Source organism: Rhineura floridana, chromosome 1, assembly GCF_030035675.1.
Source record: "Rhineura floridana isolate rRhiFlo1 chromosome 1, rRhiFlo1.hap2, whole genome shotgun sequence".
Lineage (NCBI taxonomy): Eukaryota > Metazoa > Chordata > Lepidosauria > Squamata > Rhineuridae > Rhineura > Rhineura floridana.
This window is the reverse complement of record NC_084480.1, coordinates 218,209,286-218,232,068: the sequence shown is the minus strand read 5'-3', so window position 1 is coordinate 218,232,068 and position 22,783 is coordinate 218,209,286. Positions and strand designations below refer to the sequence as shown.

The following is a 22,783-nucleotide window of genomic DNA, read 5'->3' as shown; positions in this document are numbered from 1 at the left end:
GCTTGTTTCCACAGCTAAGTTTAGTGGGGTTTATTCATCCGTAAGGGTTTAGGACACTTAGAATACTAAGGAAAGAAACCTTGATCTGTCCCTTTCAGCAGAGTTGTGAAAAACCATCACTGTTTACAGGCATCCCTACAATCCGCTTGTTATATGAACAATGACCACAAACCGCTTAAGTGAATACAGTTTTTCTTTCACAACATACAGGCATGCTATGTAAGCACTCATAGATGTAAACTGTTCTATAGATGGAAGGTGTTCATATATTCAAGAACTACAGCGTAATGTTAGGGGATCAACCTGTAACTTTGGAATTTAGTGTAGTTTTGTTGCCTAGATACTCTGGAAGCCTCAATCAAGAGTAACTGGTAACTGTCCTTGCTACTGCCCTCATCAAACAATTTGCTTGAATTAACATTACTTTGTTAAGAATGTTGCAATGTGTTCACAGCCATTTCAAATTGTTATGGACCCATTTACCCTGGAACTGTAGGAGGTGAGTGAGGAATATTCAAGCTAGCCAAAATTGTGGACCCTGAATAAAGATGAGGGCCACATTTAATGAGATATGGAAGGTCTATTATTAGATTTCCCAACATCTCTTTTTATTTCTTTTTCCCCCCTTAAAAGCAGTCACAGCCCCCTCCCTCCAATCTGGATTGGTACCAAATCGCTGGAGATTTTAAAATATCTTTTTCATAGCACTTTGCTGCCCACTCCAGGCTGCTGTTCGCTGCAGAGGGTGGGAGGAAGACAGGTACAGCACTGTACGTCTCTCCCTCCCCCCCCTTAATAGCTTCAGTGCGGAAAAATATACCAGAAGATATGATGAGAGTTCTCCCATGTTATGTCTACTTTAGTCCTTAGTTCTGCTGAAATCAATGGAACTTAAGTTCTTAAATATGTGCAACAACGGGATTTAGGCATAGCTACCTTTCTCCAGACTGTTTAATAAGGTTGTAATCAAACGACTCACAGCATTTGCTTCTGAAAATGGTTATCACCATAAATGAGCCAAGACCTTTTTAAAGTCTACAGACAGCCTCTTGAGAAATGCTCTTGAACAGAGCTGAGGCAAGGAAAAATGATGAGACTGGAAAACAAGCAAGCTACTTTATCAATAATTACATGTGCCAGAAGCTGTTTGACTTGAAACAGTATAAACACAACAAAAAGCCATTGCCCTAAGTCATGAAATTACCCTTTTTATTGTTAATATCAGTGGAATGCTTCTCTTTAAATGGTCCACTACATTCGTGGTTACTTCACAAATCAGTCAATGTTTTGAAACATGTTATTAAGAAAGCAGATCATCTAACTATTCTTGGGGAAATAAAAGCAAACAGTACATTTCAAAAGCCATGGGGCTCATGGCTTTGGGGAATGAAAATCTGAAAACAAATTTCAGAAAACACATTGGGGACAAAAGAGAAGCCGCAAGAGAAGCCAGAAAAAAAATGGTGCAATGTTAAGTGTTCCTGCTCAGGTACTAGCCAACCCACCACACCTTCTTCCAGCATTCTTAGTCCTCAGTAGGCTGTTTTGGTTCTCCCAACCCCAGTTTTTTATTCTAAAGTGTGTGTTGTTTTTGTACTTTTGAAAACCTTGGAATTCCCCAAGCTGGCTGATATGGATGGTGTATTTTTGTGACACAAGGACAAGCACTCTGAGAATGATTTCACTATTATTATATAGTATTACACAGTAGTCGGAAGGCATGCTTTCTTCCCTTAGACAAAGTCCACAAAATTATCTCATCATTTAAAAGTTTTATTAGGAACTTTCAGCACTTGCAATTGCCTATGTGAAACTTTTGTCTACAGACTGGGAACATGTCCTTCAAATATGATGTATACAACTTCCAATGATTTCATACCCATTGTGCTATCTATCATTAATTTCCAAGTTTGTCAGTATAAATACTACTATGTTTCTCTTTACATCTGCTCACTGTATTACATGAATGCTAGAGACAGATTTGAATAATTGCTGGTTTTTATATCATCTAAAGGAAAGCGGCTTTTGCTTTGTTGCCACAGCCTGCTTTGGAGCAACATAGGATCTTTTGCTTTGTGCACAAACTATCCTAGTTATTCTGCTGCAAGCACCCAGAATCACCACCAACATCTAAAGACTATAATAGACTGCAGATGGTGCTTCTACTATGCACATTAACAGCTATATCCCACCCTTTCTATTGAATGTTGAGTCCAAATAAAAGTTCTGAGTAACTCAAAAGGTTGTTTACTGATTTGTGATTTTTTGTTGGCCCTAATAAACATATGATACTGTTCCTGTTTGATTTTTTTTAAGATCAACACAGCTGCCTGCATTTTTTTATGTAAAGAATTCACAACTGACTTTAAATGGTATCTTCCATATAATCAGCATCAACCACCACCACCACATGCAGAAATATCACTGTCTGAGTTGGCCAGTGCAATAATCAGAATGTAAAACTATTCAAACAAATAGGAAAGGAAGATGAGTTAAGCCTTCAATTTAGGAAATGCCTAAAGTTGAGCACCCTGTATTTTAAGTAACATGAAGTAAAGTAAAGCAACACATTTGAGGTGTCAAACCTTCGTGATTTGTTAGGAAAAATACAATTTTCAAAAGTGAGAGGTAGATTACATCTATGGATTGTAAAGACACAAAATTAATGCAATATTTATTTTTTTATACCTTGCCATTTGGCCCAACCAGGCCCAATATGTAAATCTGTATAAATATTTTACTGATACTTTATTTCTTGATCTTTTATTTATTTATTTGATTTGATTTGTTAGACGCCCATCTGGCAGAGGTTAATCTGCCACTCTGGGCGACGTACAACAAAATACAATACAATCCATGTAAAAACAATTCAAAAAGCAAACAGTATAAAATTTAAAAACTGAATAAACCCCCACGGAACTACCATCTGCCACCCTAACCCCCTTCCCAAGCCTGGTTAAAGAACCAGGTTTTCAAGGCCCGACGAAAGCATAACAAGGAAGGGGCCTGACGGAGGTCAGTTGGCAAAGAATTCCAAAGTGAGGGAGCCACTACTGAAAAAGCTCTGGACCGTGTCCTCCCCAATCTCACTGCTTTTGTTGGGGGCATAAGAAGTGAACCATTCAAGGACGATCTTGTAAGCCGGCGCCCCTGGTGCGAGTGGAAGTGACTCTTTAAGTAAAGTGGGCCAGCCTCATGGAGCGCCTTGAAAGTTAAAGCCAGGATCTTAAATTTGCCCCTAGCAACCACCAGTAGCCAGTGCAGTTCCTTAAGTACTGGGGTAATATGATCACGGTGGCGGCAGCCGTTAATCAGGCGAGCCGCCGCATTCTGCACTAGCTGCAGTTTATGGACCGTTCTCCAGGGAAGACCCATGTATAACGCATTACAATAGTCCAGCCGGGACAGAACCAGAGCATGTACCACATTAGGGAGCAGGTGGCTCGGGAGGTAAGGGCGTATCCTACGAATGAGGTGAAGTTGGTAAAGCGCCGCCTGACTAACAGCTGCTACCTGTGCCTCCATGGATAGCTGGGAATCAAGAATGACCCCCAAACTCCAGACTTGGTTTCTTAGGGGCAGTTGTATCCCATTAAGCACCAAATCCGTAACCCCCAGCTTCTCTTTATCACCCACCAACAGAACCTCAGTTTTATTGGGATTCAGTCTAAGTTTACTCCTGCTCATCCAATCCCTCACAGCCTCCAGACAATTAGATAGCCTTTCTATCGCCACCAGTGGGGGGGACTTAAATGAGAGGAAAATCTGGGTATCATCTGCGTATTGATGGAATTGCAGTCCAAATCTCCTGATGATATCTCCCAGTGGCCTTACACAGACATTAAATAATGTCGGGGAGAGGATAGAGCCCTGTGGTACCCCACATGTAAGAGGCCAAGGCTCCAAGACCTCCCTCTCAGTACCACTCTCTGGTATCTCCCAGAGAGGAAGGAGCGGAACCACCATAAAACTGTGCCTCCAATCTCCAGAGTCTCAAGGCGATCTAACAAGATATCGTGGTCGACAGTGTCGAAGGCCACCGAAAGGTCGAGGAGAACAAGGAGGGTATGCTCCCCTCTATCTAGTGCCCTTCTCATGTCGTCCACCAGGGCTACCAGGGCTGTTTCTGTCCCATGTCTGGGTCGGAATCCCAATTGAAATGGGTTAGGGTAGTTCACTTCATCTAAGTACGCCTGTAATTGGATCGCCACCACCCATTCAACCAATTTACCCAGGAATGGCAGATTTGAAACTGGGCAGAAGTTGTTTAAATCCAAGAGGTCTGAGGAGGCCTTTTTCAAAATTGGGGTTATTACTGCCTCTTTAAAGGCAGATGGCAGATGGCCTTCATCAAGAGACGCCATTGCCTTAATCCACTTGCCAAGTTTGTCTTTACAGCTCATAATAAGCCATGTTGGGCAAGGGTCGAGTATACAAGAAGTTGGTTTAAGTGAGGATAGGGCCCTGGTGATTTCCTCAGAGGAAGAAAGCTGGAAACTATCCCAAGACCCTGAGGGTTCGATGGTCATCTTATTAAGAAATCAACACACACACACACACATACATGGTGTGCTACATAAACAATTGCTATAAACAGTAAAAATAATATAAACATAGCAAACATTCTGAACAGAGTAAATATAGGTAAGTATTTCAAGTCAAATAAACCTGGGCTCCTACTGGGAGGAAGGGCAGGATGTAAATCAAATAAATAAATAATAAACATATTAAAACATCTTCGAACAGGGGTTCCTAAACTGCAGTTTGTGTACCATCACTGGTCTGTGAGCTTCATTTAGGTGGTCTGCAGCATGTTTGTAAAAATACAATTAAAACTCATCTAGCATCTAGCACAGTGCATTACAATTGCTGTGACAGGTAGAAAAATCATTAAGTGGTCTGCCAAGACCACTTTGGGAATTCCTATCTTAGAACATAGTGAATATTGTATTGTATATGGTCTAACATTATCCTGAATCTTTTCATTCAAAAACCAAGATTAGAGATCCTGCTGGATTAGACAAGACTAGAGATTTTGCTGGTGGATCTCTCTGGACAAGATTAGAGATCCTGCTGGTGACCTGTCCATCCCACTGTGTAATATGTCAAGGGTGGGCTAAGCAATGGTGCTGAGGACCCCCAGATTATTATTGGTACTGGAGAACATCAGTATCCATACTGAGGCCTCTGGATCTGGGGTGACAAGCATAGAGCAGTTCCAATATATAATCAGCTGACGTATATGGCAAGTCACATTCCAAACTTGGATTTTTCAGCCAGCTTGGAAGAGAGTGATCTGAGAGTGGGGGATTTTACCAGGGCCGGCTCCAGACATGGTGGGGCCCTTAGGCACAAGCCTACCCCAGGCCTCGGCGCTCCCCTTCCGTGATTCGTGGCAGGATCGCTGCTGCAGATTCCATGCCCCGCCATTCCCTTGCTTAACCTACCTTTTTCAGTTGTTCTGCAATTGCACACACAGCACTGCAGTTAACAAAGATGGTGGTCGAGGTTTCTCTAAGGGGCTGAAGCCTCTGCTGCCATCTTGGTTCATGACAGGGGTGCGTGCACGCAGCACGCATGCTTGCCATCAGCCAAGATGGCGGCACAGGCTTCAGCCCTTAGGGAAACCTCAGCTGCCACCTTTGTTAAGGGCAAGCACTGCCTGGCCGCCCTTTAGAACCGGCCCTGGATTTACAACTGATCACCACCTGTTGAGATTTAGGTTGACAGTGATGTTTTCCCACTGCTGGGGACCTATTAAGGTGGAGCCGATGGATGGTTTCCAAATGATTTGGCTGGTATGACTGTAAAAGCCCTGGCAGATCTGTGGAATAAAGAGGCAGCCTGGACAGTTGGCATGATTGCTCTTGAATGTTCTTTCCCTCTTAGCAGAGCCCAAGGGGCTCCATGGTATACCCTGGAGCTGAAGGTGATGAAGCAAAGTGGGAGGTGACTTCACAACTGGAGAAAAACACCTGATGAATGCTATCAAACACTGGTACATGCTCAGGGTTTTTCCTCTGCCTCCATTGCATCTATTCAGTGCAGTCCAGCAGAGCTCTGCTGCGTGGTTTGGAGCCTTTTACGTACTGGCTCTAAGTGGTATCGGAACATTTGGTAGTCTAGAGTAATTTGTTTGCCAGATAGTTTGAGGATAAACAGAGGGGAACAGCTGCAGCACTGGGGTACTGGAAAAGACCTGCCCTGGGAGCGAGTATCTGGGTGCTTGCTTGCTTGCTCCTCTGGTTTGCTGTCTTTTGAGACAGCTGAAATCCCTGGTAAGTGCTGCAAGGACTGGGATCCCCTGCCTGACCCTGACTCTAGAGAGAGGCTGCAGTCAATCTTGTAGCCTTTTGTATCAGCTCTTGGCTGGATCAGGGGGCATAAAAGCCTGGCTGCCCTTTGGGTCTTCGGGAACAATTGCAGCACTAGGGAACTGGAGAAGACCTGCTCTGGGAGTGAGTATCTGGGTGCTTGCTTGCTTGCTTGCTTGCTTGCTTGCTTGCTTGCTTGCTTGCTTGCTCGCTCGCTCGCTCGCTCCTCTGGGTTGCTGTCTTTTGAGACAGCTGAAGTCCCTGGTAAGTGCTGCAAGGACTGGGACCCCCTGCCTGACCCTGACTCCAGAGAGAGGCTGCAGTCAGTCTTGCAGCTTCTTGCATCAGCTCCTGGCTGGGTCAGGGGGCATAAAAGCCTGGCTGCACTTGGCTGGCGGGTCTGCTCTTGGCAGGGTCACCACTGAAGGGGCAACTCACGGAGTCCTGAGGGCGAGGGTGCTACCCCCTTCTATTTTTTTTAACCAATCTAGAGGAGATTGGTAGTGGGGAGGGCGTATGGTGCATGTGTAATTCCTGCGCAGGGTGAGAGCCTGTGCAGTGAACTGAACGATAGGAGAAAGTTGCCAGATGCCTTCAGAATAAGAGTCTGCAACTGGCAGAAGGCTGGCCCTCCCTGGGTGAGTAGATGTGCCCTGTGTGAAAGATATTGAATGGGTCTGACTGTTTCCAATTCTCTCAGAGGCCTACTGGGATAACTGGTTCAGGAAGGTTTTGTTGGTGGGCTCATATCAGGTGTTTAGAAGGAGTCTTAGTAAGGAGGAACATAGGTGATGCCACCCCAGTTTCAGTGATCATGAGTAGAGGGAGGTATAGCCTTGGGGAGGTGGTGAACTACCACAGAAGACAAGAGGAAAGCTATCTATGCCTTGTTCCTCGCTCTCACTGCTCTCATGGATAGTTTCCCCGTTGCTCATCTACTGTGCCCATTGGCCTGTGTGTGTGTTGTTTAATGCCAGATTGGTACACAATAAGACCACATGATTCGATCATGGATGAGGGTGTCAATTTGGTGTGCATTACCGAGACCTGGATGGGTGAGCTGGGAGGAGCTGATCTGACCTAGCTTTGCCCAACTGGATACTCGGTGCAACACCAGCAGGCAGGAGGAATTGCTGTGGTCTACAGGCTTCCATCTCTCACCAGGAAGTCATTCTGTCTTGGAGCTGGCTGTGAGGGCCTGCACCTGGTGGCAGCACCAAGGAGACAGGAAACTAGGGTTGCTGCTGGTGTATCGTCCACCCTGCTGTCCAGAAGCTTCTCTGACCGAGTTGGTGGAGGACATCTCGGTTGTGGTATTGGAGGGACCCAGAACGATAGTCCTGAATGATTTCAATGTCCATCCTGAGGCTGCCTCTAGTGTTCCAGATCTGGACTTCACAGCCTCCATGATGACAGTGGAGCTATCTCAACTTGTCACCGGCCCGACACATAGGGCAGAGCACACCCTTCACTTGGTTTTTGCTCCAGATGGACGAAGGGCTAGTCTGGAGATAGAGGGATCGATGTCACCCCACTGTCATGGTCAGACCACTTCCTGGTGAAGTTTAGACTTATGGATCCAATCCTCCCCTGCAGTGGTGGTGTACAGATTAAGATGGTCTGCCCCCAGAGACTAATGGAATCCACAGGATTCCTGAATGCCCTGGGGGAGTTTCCAGTAGATAGAGCAGGTAACCCTGTTGAAGCCCTTGTTACACTGTGGAACAGCAAGACGCATCTGGCTCTTGACATGGTTGGCCCCGAATGTCCTCTCTGATATTGTGGAGACCAGTTTGCATCTTGGAATACCAGTGAGCTAAGGGCAATAAAACAGACTGGACAACGGCTAAAGAACAAATGGCAAAAGACTGCTGTGAGGGTCATTGGGCACAAGTAAAACAGCATAACTGTGCCTACGGTGCGACGATGAGGGTGGTGACGAAGGCCCGCTTCTCTGCCACCATCATATCCTCAAGTAGCCATCCAGTGGAGCTTTTTAATATTGTCAGGGGTCTGTTGAAATCAACTCCAGGAAATGGAGTTTACACCCTTTGGAGGCTCACTGTGAATTGTTTGCAAGGCACTTGGGAGGTAAAGCTGCTTGCCTCCATAGCAATCTTGATGCCCTATCCACATCTACTGTAGTTCCCAGTGAGGTGTCCAGTGCAACATCTGCTGAAACTTCTTGGGATTGGTTTCAGCTGATGCAGCCTGATGATGTGGACAAGATGCTTGCGACGATGTGGCCAGCAACATGTCCTCTCAACCCTTGCCCTTCTTGGCTTATTAAAGCTTGCCAAGGGGGTTTGATCGAGTGGATCCAGGGTGTGGTCAATGCATCACTGTGGGAGGAAGTTGTTCCAGCCACTCTGAAAGAGGTGGTGATCCGACCACTCCTGAAAAAGCCCACCTTGGGTGCTTGTCTCTCATTGCTAATAAAATCTAGCAGGAAGGGGATTAGTCAAGGAGGTGGGTCAAGGAGGTGTTAAGCTGCCTAAAAGAGGTGGCAGTGTGACTACTCTTGAAGTAACCTTCCTTACACCTAGAAGATCTAAGTAAGTTTAGACCAGTTGGAAATGTTCCATTCCTGGGCAAGGTTCTTAAATGGGTAGTTGCCAGTCAGATGGAGGCTGGCACTGTTGGATGAGACTGCTGCTCTGGATCCATTTAAATCAGGATTTAGATCTGGATTTGACAATAAAACTGGCTTGGTCACTCTGTATGATAACCTGTGTCGGAAGAAAGAGGGGGAGTGTGACTCTGTTGATTCTCCTCCTTTTCACAGTGGTTTTTGACACCACTGACCACAGTATCCTTTAGGGAGAGGCTATCTGAGTTGGGTCTTGGTGGTACTGCTTTGCAGTGGGGTTCTGGTCCTACTTGGTCAGCTGCAGATGGTGGTGCTGGGGAAGTACTGTTTGGCCATATAAACCCATCTTATCCCCACATCTACATGACACCAATGAATGGGGATGTACAGAGTTTTGGAGTACATTGTCATCAATATGCTGATGATAGCAGGTCTCTTTTTCCTTTTCATTACAAACAGGGGTGGTGGTTAGGGTTGCCAGGTTCCTGGCCTGAGACTGATCCTGTATCTTTAGGAGAAGAGAAAGTCAGCCAAATGCAGGTGTTCTTGCAACTCTGTAATGGGAAAAATCACATGGTGGAATTTTCCCTTCCCCCTGAACAACTTTTAAAGATACAGAAGAGCTCTTGGTTGCCAGGCCCAGCCTCCAAGAGGTCTTCTGTATCTTTAAAAGTTGTGCAGGGGGAAGGGAGAATTCTACCTTGTGAGTTGCAAGAACACCTGCACTTGGCTGACTTTCTCTTCTCCTAAATATACAGGATCAGTCTCAGGCCAGGAACCTGGCAACCCTAGTGGTGGTAGATATGCTGACCTGGTAATTGACTACAGTAATGGACTGAATGAGGGTCAATAAAATGAAGTTCTATTCAGATAAGACAGTGGGCGGATAATGGGTGGTCCCGCTATCTGGATAAGAAGTGTTCAACAAGTTCTAGACAGGGTTGCACTCCCTTGAAGGAGCAGGTTTACAATTTGGAGGTACTTCTGGATCCATTATTGTCACTGGAGACACGTGGCCTCAATGGCTCAGAGTGTCTCCTACCAACTTTGGCTGATGGCACAGCTATAGTCGTATCCCGGCCTTCAGTTGTTTATGCTCTGATAAACTTGTGGTTAGATTACTATAATGCATTATATGTGGGGCTGATGCTGAAGACTGGAAACTGCTGCTGGTGCAGAATTCATTACAGGGATCAAAGGATCTGAACATCTAATATTGTATCTGTCTTAGCTGGACTGGATGCCAATATGCTTCTGACCTCAATTCAAAGTGCTATTTTAATCCTATAAAAGCTTTACATCGCTTGGGGTCCTAGTACCTTATAGAACCCCTCTTTCTTTATGAACCAGCCTGGATGCTTAGGGCAACATCAGAGGCCCTCCTTGAAATGCTCCTCTAGCAGAATTGCAGAGTATGGCTACAAGAGAGAGGGCATTTTCATTTGTGGCTCCCTGACTAAGGAATGCTCTCTGCATGGATGCCTGCCTGGTGCTGACATTATTATCTTTTCAATGCCAGGGCAAGACTTTCCTCTACTCCCAGGCATTTGACTGTTAAATTTCTTGCTTGCTGCTCGATGTTTTTGTTAGTTGTTTAAATTGTAATCATACCGATTACAATGGAGGTTTCAATAATTGGGAATTTGTTTATGACCACTTTTTATTATGTTCTAGTGTGTGCAATTTTAAATTTTTACTTCTTTGTATTGTTGTATGTTGAAACCTTTTGTGGTATAAGGCAATGAATGAAAGAATGAATTAATTTAAAATAATTCAAATAATTAATAACTGACAAGACTAAATGGAGGATACATAAAAAATCAGTGTGATTTTTTTCACATAGACTTATCACACAGTCAGCACTTTTCTGAAAATCTACCATTAATATTAACCAAAACTCAAGTCAGTGGTTTTCAAGTTTTCTACATTCAAAGAATTCTTCCAAAATCAATTTGTATTCTGATACTTGTATGCAGATTATTTTGAAGCTATTTAACATGGAATGCTGGCCAGGCCCATTAGGCTTTACTGATGCAGCTTGAGAGTGTAACCTAGAACACACCAAACACTCTCAAGAGGCTGTTCATTGCAGGGAATGATTGTGGTGGTGGGTAGACTGTCTTTCAGAGAGAATGCTTATCTGCAAATTAAGGATCATCTCGAGGAACCCATAAAAAGCTTCTTGAGATGGGTTAAAAGAATTATTCAATCATTTTCCAATAACATTTCAAATGAGAAGGGTTCCCTTTGCTTGGAGTGGGGAAGAACCAACTCTATTTCCCATCACAAAATAAGTAATGCATATCAGTACTGTACTGTTGAAAAGATCTTAAGAATCTGAAGGTGTCATAGTGAAAAATATTAGCTACACAGAAGGAGGAAACCTATATATCTTAGCAAATACATTCCTTAACTAAGAGAGAACTGCATACAGAAACTGAGCAGAATACACACTGTATTTTCCACAGTGTTATAAACAGGTTCCCTGCAGGCATGAGGCTAGACAATAAATGACTGGAATGAATGGAATGGAGAAGTGGATGTCTGGAAGTTTTAGAAGTAACATTAAGTCACAGGCCAGTGTTTCTGAATATAGGATTCAAGGAAGATGATGTACTGTAAGACTAATGGCTAAATGACATAAGTTTTTTTGTCACTGCTCAATTGGCTGACCTAAGCAGTTGCCAGCAGTAGATATGTGAATCAAGTTTGCTCGAGGACTGAAACACACAGTGTGAGTGAAACTGTCCTGCCACTTCATGAAGTTCCTGCTTCAGTCTACTGGCCAAAATAAATGAAAATTGCCACATCTCGGGGGGGGGGGAGCCAAAGATTTTTTAAGGACAGACCTCAGCAACAAATTAACTATTAGGCAAAAAGTGTTGTCTTTCAGATATAGATAGCTGACTTTTTGAAACAAAAGTACTTTTTCATGCAAGCTGAAGATCATTATTCAGATACTCTGATGTTAAAATCTTAGAGAGAGAGGGATTTATAAGTATATGGGACACAAATATTCCAGAAACAAATATCTGTGGGTTAGTAACTAACAGTCCTAGACAGGGGTGTAGCGAGACAATTTTCATTGGGGGGCAGAGACAAAAATGGGGGGGCAGGAGGGTTGGTGTACTGGTCACTACAAAAGAGGTATCTGGGGAAATGGTTTCATAGGTAATGACACCCCCAATTTATGCATTTTAATTAGGAACTATGGCGTGTGACTCTTACCATATATGGAGCGAGAAATGCCAGATGTCCAAGCTGGTGTTAGAAAGGGAAGAGGCACCAGAAATCATATCGCAAACATACGTTGGATAATGGAATGGACCAAGGAATTTCAGAAGGAAATCACCCTGTGCTTTATAGATTACAGCAAAGCCTTTGACTGTGTACAACTTTGTGTATGACTGTGTACGACTCTGAAAAACTATGGAATGCTTTAAAAGAAATGGGGATGCCACAGCATCTAATTGTCCTGATGTGCAACCTATACACTGGACAAGAGGCTACTGTAAGGACAGAATATGGAGAAACCAATTGGTTCCCAATAGGAAAGGGTGTGAGACAGGGGTGTATTTTATCACCTATTTGTTTAACCTATATGCAGAACATATCATACAGAAAGTGGGATTGGACCAAGATGAAGGAGGTATGAAAATTGGAGGGAGAAATATCAATAATTTAAAATATGCAGACGATACCATACTACTTGCAGAAACCTGTAATGATTTGAAACAAATGCTGATGAAAGTTAAAGAGGAAAGCACAAAAGCAGGACTACAGCTGAACATCAAGAAGACCAAAATAATGACAACAGAAGATTTATGTAACTTTAAAGTTGACAATGAGGACAGTGAACTTGTCAAGGATTATCAATACCTCAGCACAGTCATTAACCAAAATGGAGACAATAGTTGAGAAATCAGAAGGCGACTAGGACTGGGAAGGGCAGGATCATTCAGACCATGGTATTTCCGATCTCTATGTATGGATGTGAAAGTTGGACAGTGAAAAAAGCAGATAAGAGAAAGATCAACTCATTTGAAATGTGGTGTTGGAGAGCTTTGCGCATACCACGGACTGCAAAAAAGACAAGTAATTGGGTGTTAGAACAAATTAAACCAGAACTATCACTAGAAGCTAAAATGATGAAACTGAGGTTATCATACTTTGGACACATCATGAGAAGACCTGATTCACTAGAAAAGACAATAATGCTGGGAAAAACAGAAGGGAGTAGAAAAAGAGGAAGGCCAAACAGGAGATGGATTGATTTCCTAAAGGAAGTTACAGACCTGAACTTACAAGATCTGAACAGGGTGGTTCATCACAGATACTATTGGAGGTCACTGATTCAGAGGGTTGCCATAAGTTGTAATTGACTTGAAGGCACATAACAACAACAACAACAATGGCTTGCGAAGTTTACAAAAAAGCAAATCAATTTAAATACAATATTTTCCACATGCAAAATAGTTGTGTAAACTAAATAACAGTGACTAGAAAGTAAATGTATATCATGTGAGTCATCCTACCATAATGATCTGAACTGTTAATAAAGTCTAATGCACTGTGATTTCTCCGTAAACTTGCAGAGGAACTGTTCACTTAAAATTCCTTCAAATATGTTACTTTCAAAAGCCAAGATTACTAAGTTTGTTTTTCTGTGATGAAGCATTGAAGACCTTATGGTGTCAACACGTGTCAAAGTTTAAAATTAATTTTCACACACAGCTGTAGACACACCAAAGGTACAAAATGTACACGTGTGGAAAGGCTTCCTTGTATAGCTACAATGTTTTTGTAAGCTCATGAACTGTGAGTTCAGTTCTCCTGAGGCAGCTGCTTCCCAGAACTAACTACCCTGGTTCCTTTGCTATGCCAGGAAAGCAATTAAGAGAAGTTTCACTTTAAAAATTAAACCAATACCTATAAACATCACTTTTCATAAGGAAATGTTTGACAGCATGTCACATAGGAACTATACGTCTCTCTGAACTACAGGTGCAAGAATTAACTTTACAAGTACACAATCTCTGTTCTACAGAAAGGCCCTGAGCCAGCCAGCTAACACTGCTTCTGATGGCTCTACCAGCAAATGTCACACGCCCTATTTTGGTAGTACATAAGTTCACATGAGAAAAGTTAAATAAGGTGAATTATTTATAATGATCATTTGCAGAGTTAGGTGAAGGTCTAAAACTGTTGCAACTAAGGCTCTAGCCACATTATACTCTTCAAAACCATTTTGAAATGGAACTGGATTGAAAGGATATATTTTTCAACTTAAAAAAAAATGAACTAGGGAAGAAATGCCCCCTAGACATGCACAGACACATTATTCCAGGTCCCCATTGCCTGGGCTAAGTTAGTAAGATCTCATTAGGCTTCCTGGGCCTTGAAGAGCCAGCTCACTCACATCTCTGCTTCTTCTCAGGTCTTGCCATAGACTAGGCTAGGCTGCTGCACTGCCCAAAAGCCTAGGCATATCCACAAGGTGGATAATGGAATTTAAAAGTACTAGCAACCATTGGTGTGTTGCATTTGAGTTTGGAACTACAGATATGAGAGAGAGAGTGAGAGTGAGAGAGTGTTATCTGAGAGACGCATGGAGGTTTTACATTCCTGGTTTTTTTAGGTTTAAAAAATGCTCTGTGTGTGTGTTCGGTTGGCTACTCTGAGAACAGGATGATGGACTAGATGGGCCTTTGCCTGATCTAGTAGGCTCTAGGATACGTGTTGTAGAATCACCTATTAAATACAAACAGAGATTCCTCATTGGTGAGGCAAGTGCACTCTGTGCATGCTCAGGCCATTAATTCCTGAGGCTTGTAGTTCTTAATCATCATGTCTTCTTTAGTGGTGCTAAGGCTGCATCACACTTTGATTAGGTAGAATATTGCCTGCACATTTTCCTTCTCAGTCAGCCAATTGGCAAGAACCTCTTTGTCTTTATACCTTTAAAAAACAAGCACACCACAGGATCTGGAGCCTTGACTTAAAAATCTTTCTCTCTGTCACTGGCTCATTGTGTTGTGTTTGGTAAATTACTCCGGTATCCTTTCAATCAAAGGGGTAACCAACTAGCCATGGCTTACAGCAGAAATGAAGTAATAGTCAAGTAGCACTTTAGAGATTGTACATAGGAACAGAAATGCAAACAATGAAAACACAAGAAAATATCTGAAAGTAGAAAATTAAAAGGCTAGATTTTGGCTAGACAATTTCATGAAATACATGATAGTGGAGTGGGGAAATGAAATTGAAGTATTTGTAAAAAATGCCAGATTCTGACCATAAAATGTTTGACATCCACTAGATTTCCTACTAGCCATTAGCCAGGAAAATTTGCTACCAGAAATGCACCTAGTAACGCTAGATTTTAGAGGGAAATCATTACATTGGCAACAATGGGGGAGATGCTCTGCAATGCAAAACAATGTAATCCTTCGCGACTTGCTTTGCACCAGTTGCAAACCCTTAGGTTTGCCAACTCCCTCCCCACAATTCATCAGGATTTGTGCTCACTTCATTCACACTCTTATATTTGCTGTGTTTGGTATTTACCCCCTTTTATCTATGAGACAAATTACTGTGGATTCTTGAGGAGAACTTTATTGATCACATCCAGTCACATTCTTGGCCTAATACTCGTGCCCTCTTTTCCTCTCCTCAACTATTGGGCCCTGCTCAAGACAAACCTCTTAAACTTAAATGTATTATAATAAAATACAACACTATGTTCGCATTCCCTTAACTTTGCCCTGCTCCTCTCTTTGGATGCCTAAACTGTATTTCTAAAAGCTCAACTGAAGTTTTAAGTTACTGCAGTGCTAGAAATTTGAAGTCTAGAGGAAAATTTCATTTGCAGGAACAGAATTATCATTTGGGGAGGGCAATGCCCTCATTTGCCCCCCCCCCGTTGCTACACCCCTGGTCCTAGGCCACCTAGCTGCATATTAGTGTAATCTGTTGCTCATCAGCACCCTAGAGGATATTATCATCACCACTACCCCATATACATACTCTGAGTAAACAGCCTTCAGAAGATATGCAAGGGTGCAAGGGTTGGAGCAGCACTGCATGCAACTTACCATCCTAAAGGAATAAATGTGAAATACAGTGTTCTCTCATCCCCCCATATTTATTTATAACTCTCCTTTCAAATATTGTATTCAAGCAACATACAAAATATGCAGTGTTGTAAGGCTGTGTCTAAATATGTAGTGCAATGCACTTGGAATATGGTACATATATGCTTAAGAGGTTTGAAGTGGTGGTGACTGAACAGGAACAAGACTTTGGGGTCATTGTGGACATCAATGAAGATGTGAAAAGGACAAATTCTGTAATAGGGATAATTAAGAAATAAAATGAAAATAAAACTGCTAATACAATGCTGTTACACAAATCTGTAATGTGACCACATTTTGAATACTGTGTGCAGTACTGATTGCCTCACCTAAAAAAAGATACTGTAAAGCTGGAAAGGATAAGAGCAACCACAATTATCAAAGCAATGAAGAAACGCCCTTGTGAGGAAAAGTTGCAGTTTTGGAGGCTTTTTAGTTTACCGAAATGGCAAGTACGAGGCGACATGATAGAAGGGTATAAAATTATGCATGGTATGGAGAAAGAGGATAGAGAAAAGTTCTTCTCCCTCTCATATCACTAAATGGATGTACATCCAACGAAGCTAAATATTGAAAGACTGAGGACAGACAAAACAAAGTACTTCTGCACACGGTGTATAGTTAACCTCACAAGAGGTAGTGATGTCCACCAACTTGGATGGCTTTAAAAGAAGATTTGAGAAATTCATAGAAGGTATGGCTACTAACCCTGATGGATATGCTTTTCCTCCACTGATTCTGAATACCAGTTGCTGGAAACCGCAGGAGGGGAGAGTGCTGCTGCGCTCTGGTCCTCCTTGTGGGTTTCACAGGCATCTGATTGGCCATCGTGAAAAGAGAATGCTACTGGCCTGATCCAACGGGCTCTTATGTTCTCATGTACACTTTTACTTTTCCCACATCAAAAAGGATGTAACAGACAGCCTTCCTCCAAACCCTGAATTGACCGCACAAATGTTCAGGGGTGAACAGCAGGAGCAGGGTTCTCAAGAGCATAAGACTGGTTGCTGTTGGAAATGGGATACTATACTGAATGGATGCTTCATCTGATCCAGCAGGGCTTTTCTTATGTTATGTGAGAAGGTATTCAAGAATTTGTACATTTGTGTGGTCAATAGTTCATGATCATAAATCTATGTAACTCAGAAGTCCTGCTTTTCTTCTATTTGTTTCCCGGCTTTTATGGTGCCTAACACCATTGCTGGGCTTGTTAAAGAAACTGCAATAAACTCTTGTTCAAACTGTTCAAATCAAATAAATCCAGAATGAAGAGTAATTTACAGCAGCTTTCTTACAATTAAAGCAGTTGAGCCTACTATTTGACAATTTAATGCTGAGTATTTAACTGAAGAAGGGAAAAAACAATATGATCTTACCTGGCACTTTCAGTGTTGTTGCTTCCTGATGATAGCAGACAAATTTATGTTTAACCCTTATATCATATGGTGGGGGAACAAGAGAATTAGAGGAACAATCTATTTTACAAAGAAACAAAATGCCTTGCAGGCATTTCATATGCATAATATGAACGGCCAGCTCCTAACCAGCAACTTGTTCTTTGTATTGTGAGTGGCAACATAGGTTTACTTCATGGTGAGAACTTCTGGAACCATATGATATAACCATTGTTTGGTTACTCCATGCCTTAGAAACAATCTCTATTTATCATCACACACGCTACTCTGTCAGGCAATTAGTTATAAACAATATCATCAGTGACTTTTGCTTGAATGGAAGGCCACATACAAAAATGTTAACGGAGACTGCTGCACAACAATGAAAGTCCTTGCCTGAGCACAAGCATGGGCATTTCAAGCACAGTAAAACTTCTTGGACTGGTATTTGGTAGCCATCAGCCCAGAGTGAAACAGAAATTTAAATACATATGAGGTCCTGAAAATTTAATCAAGCATTTAAAATGATAATTCTACTGCTGTAAGTGCATGAGCTACCAGAAGAGTCGTATTTTAAAAATCCATTAAGAATCGTTCATTTGAAAAGCATTACGATCTATTGGATCAGTGATCTGTAAATGAAGAAGTATCAGCAAAAGGACTGTAATTAATATGAAAATGTTTGTCAAAAATTGCTGGTTAATACTACTTACATGCTGATGGTGAACATTAGCAGGAGCGAGCTATGCTGCATTGCCGAGGAAATTCACTAACAGTGCAATCCTTAAACATGTCTACCCAGAATTAAGCCCCACTGAGTAAAATGAAACTTACTCCCATGTAAGTGTGTGCTGGATTGCACCTGAATCTGAGAAGACTGCACAGGTCAAACTGTAGATTTACAAGGGACACTGTGCACCAAAAAACTTCAAAGTATTAGTTATTACAATCTAAATTTCCACCACCAATGTATTATATATTAATCAACTGTTTACCTTTCACCCTTCTTCACAGAAAGCAGGGCAACTTTCAAGTTTTACATATTGTAATAAAAATATTTAACATAAAATAAATTACAGATATACCCAGTAACAGAATGGTCAATCATTCAAGAAATACTTCAGTGTAATCCAATGGAAACTTAATATCTGTTTAATCACAAATATTTTGAGCCATTTCTTAACAGTAGTTTAGCACATGAATTTTTTCTTAGGAAGAGAAGATCTGAGTTTATTTATGGGATGTCCACAAATAAATCCATTATGGGAGAACAGACATATGTTAAAGAGTTAATGGTGCTTTAAGCTCTTTTTTAAATACATATGTGGCAGTAGCATAATCAGTACCTCAATGCTAGTATGTACTGCAGGCATTGGCCGGCTACTCTGCTGTTGCCACTCCTTCCTCTTGTTGAGGAACAAGGATCCCCCAAGCTAGTGAATGAGATGGGAGGATGTTGTATTACTTCTGTTTCAGACACTTTAGCCAGCCTGAATTGTGAGTTATGGACAGCTTAAAATTTAAATGTCCTAGTCAACAAAACCTATATATCATCACCAAGCACACTCACCTGGACTTTAGATCAAGAATATTGCTGAATTCTACATTTGGAGGACTCAATCTTGGATTTTGGCTGCCATACAGAAAAAACTACTGATTCAGAGTGGGCAACGACCATTTTTGACCATCAATATACAGTAGGGCCCAGCCTTGCGGTGCTCTGCTTTGCAGCGTTCCACTGATAAGGCGGTTGTCAATTGCAGAAAGGCCCCGCTTCTACGGCGCTTGTTCCACTTTTACAGCATTTTTCGGGCACTGGGCGCCATTTTTGACAATGTTAGTCAATGCGTTCCACTTTACGGCGGATTTCGCTTTACGGTGGTGGTCCAGAACGGAACCTGCCGTATGAGCGGGGCCCTACTGTATGCCTTTAAACTACCTGCAAAGTTGTGTTTTATCTCTGAAAGAGGATTATACAGCCACAAGAGAACTCCTGAACTCCTCTCTGAGATATTGTACTGCCCTACAAATTGGTCAAAATGCAAACACCATTTCGGTTGGTCTTTCACAGTCCAATCCACTTCCTGTGTAGCTTGGAAGAATTTGGTAACATGTGCCTCTGAGCATATGGTGAGTGGTGGCAACACTTGCAATCAGCCCAAAGAATAAAAAGAAGACATGTGCTGTGCTGATCTTGTTTTAGCAGGGAGGAAGCAACATTATTAAGACAGTTGATATAGTTCAGATGGTCACTTTGAATATGTCTGATTTCCTTTGCAATTTTAGTGAAGTTTCCTATAGGAAATCATTTTCTTTTGTTTCTATTTCTGTGAGTATGTGAAGTACAGCAACTCTTTGCAAAATTTAGACTAAAAAAACTCCAAATATAATTGTGGAATAATGGCACTGACTTCTGCAGAATAGTAGTCTCCAGTGGACCTCAAGAGTGTCTCAATTTGCACAACATAAAACAGTGGTAGGTGAAATATATTCTAGCAAAATGCTAGGTGTGCTCTATATTTTTAATTGACCATGCCCACCTTGCCTTAAATGAAGGGGTTTAAACATAGCAGGCTGAAAACATGCATCCTCTTTTTTCCAACAGCTAGAGGCATTGCTGAAGTAGCAACATATTGGAATCAGTCTGATTTTTATCAAACTGCAGGTCCAGATTCCACTGTTAATGCACCCAAAATAGAAATAGAACATAACCTCCAATTTGAAACACAAAAGGCTGTCTGCACCATCATATGACATTGACCAAAAAAAGGCTTCGAAATTAATAAAAATAAATTTGACACAGATTTCTGGGATGAATAATGAGGCAAATAAAATTTTCTTGTGTAGATTCTCTGTAGAAACATTAATAACACAGGAAAGAAGCAAAGTAAGAACACCAGCAAACATACAAAAATATAATTATCTATCTTTGGAGATGGCAAGTGTTGCCACCACTCAGACATATTCAAAGTGACCATCTGAACTATATCAACTGTCTTAATAATGTTGCTTCCTCCCTGCTAAAACAAGATCAGCCCAGCACATGTCTTCTTTTTATTCTTTGGGCTGATTGCAGGTGTTGCCACCACTCACCATATGCTCAGGCACATGTTACCAAATTCTTCCAAGCTACACAGCAAGTGGATTGGACTGTGAAAGACCAACCCAAATGATGTTTGCATTTTGACCAATTTGTAGGGCAGTACAATATCTCAGAGAGGAGTTCAGGTCTCCTGCTCCCCTGGTGCATTCACTATAGCTGCCCAGTTTCCCTGCTTTTTAAAGTTTTATAGAATAGCTGTGGGCTATAGGTACATTCTTAAACCACAAGTTTTTTTGCCTATTAGTGAATAAATTCATTAAACTGTCATAGTAACTGACTGCTTGGGCTGCAGGGTAAGTTCTGTCCTAGAAGGATGGAGGAGATGGTGCAGGATCAAGGGGACAGTTGAGTAAAAACTATCAGTGGCTAATTCCTTCCGCAGAAATTGGGGATCTATTAGACTGGTCTGTCCCAAGAGGAATGTCTGAGAGCAGTTTTCAATTGCTATGCTCCTGTTGATGCTCTAGTTACTTTGTGGAATTCAGAAATTATGTGGGTGGTTCGATACCATTGATTATGCTATCCTTCTGAATAGGCTGTCTGGGCTGGAAACTGGGGCACTGTGCTTCTGTGTTTATTTGGTTGGCATATTCCACAAGATGCTACTGACTTTTTTTGGCCCCATGGCATTTGCACTATGATGCTCCACAGTGTTCCATCTTGATCTAGCTGTTCATTACATGCATGAAGCTGATCAGCGAGGTCATCTAGAGATTCAGAGTGTGGTTTCTCCAGTATGTGAGTGATAGCCAACTTTACAACTCATATTTTTTAAAAATTCAGATGAGGAGGTGGAAATGCTACCCAATATTTGAGATTGGTAATGAGTCTGATGCAGATCAATATATTGAAACTTGATTCAGATAAGACACTGGTATTATTGATAAGTTGCTCACTTGTCAGGCTGATGGAACTCAACCTGTTCTGGATAGAGGTACACTCCCTGCTAAATGAGAATAATACTTACAGTAGGGCCCCACTTTACAGCGCTTTGCTTTACGGTGGTTCGCTAATGCAGCGGTCTCAATTAGATGCAATTAGACTAAAGCCCCACTCATATGGCTCTTGTTCCGCTTTTACGGCGGTTTTCGGGTGTCGTGCGCCATTCTATTCAATGAGTTCCACATTTCAGTGGTTTTCGCTTTTCAGCAGGGGTCCGGAATGTAACCCGCTGTATGAGTGGGGCCCTACTGTATAAATGAAACAGAAATAAGTGATTGACCTTTATATATCAGCACTATGATCAGCAGCAGAAGTATGGCCAGCATCACTTCCGAATCTATTCAGGCTCCCAAGTGAATGCTTACAGTATGATTATTATTAAAAGGCCTAGTTGAAGCCAATACAAGAGTAGCCATCCAGAATGTTGAAACTCTGACAGTTAGTAAAGTAATTAAATTCAGTTAAAAATAAAAAAGATTTTACCACCATTCTCAAATTGCTTAAATTGATTTATGTCACTGAAGAGAATACAAAAAGTGACATCCAAATCTAGAACATTATGCAACTACTTTTGTTACTGTTGCTGCAATTACTATTAATCTCCAGAAGTAATTTTCAGGAAATTTTAACCTGGGTAGATTTTAGAAGTAATTAAGCAGAGGAAACTTTTTTTAACAACAAAGCACAAAATATTAATTATGCTATGAAGGTTGAAAGCTGAAATTATTTCAAGAAAAAGGACATTTGGTCTTACCGTGAATTCTGTGCATGTCAAAGATGACCTCAGGTGAGTAGCTAGCTCCACCTAGCGGTTGAAGGCAGAAAGAGTGCTGTTTGATTTTGCAGGGACTTCCTGCTTCTTGTGACTCCTTATTGCAGTTCTTTGTGACGAGCCCATTACGCGCATACAGATTAAACTTGTAGAAAAACAACAGAAGAACGGACGAACAACACTCACACACACTGTGCTAAAACAGGTTCACTGAAAAATGATTATGGCAGCCCAGCCCTCATAGGGAATGGCCCTGAGGTCATCTTTGACATGCACAGAGAAAACCGTTTCACGGTAAGACCAAATGTCCTTTCTCCGTTGCATGTAAAGATGACGTCTGGTGGGAGGCCAAAGATGACCCATGTAAGGTGGGAGAATAGTTGGGCTGTAACAACTTATTGATCTGGTAGAACATGCTGTAGCACTCTCCTCCCAAATGCCACCTAAGCTGAAGTGTAAGCATTTATTTTGTAATGTTTGATAAATGTGTTAGGATTAGCTCATGTAGCTGCTCTGCATATCTCCAGGGGGAAGC

At 41.9% G+C, this 22,783-nt stretch overlaps 1 protein-coding gene across 5 annotated transcripts in view; it reads right to left on the bottom strand.

Annotated features, from left to right (window-relative positions):
* The window catches only part of CDKAL1 (CDK5 regulatory subunit associated protein 1 like 1), a 521,195-nt gene that overhangs the window by 113,941 nt on the left and 384,471 nt on the right, over nt 1–22,783 (bottom strand). The gene's annotated exons all lie outside the window — the stretch shown is intronic.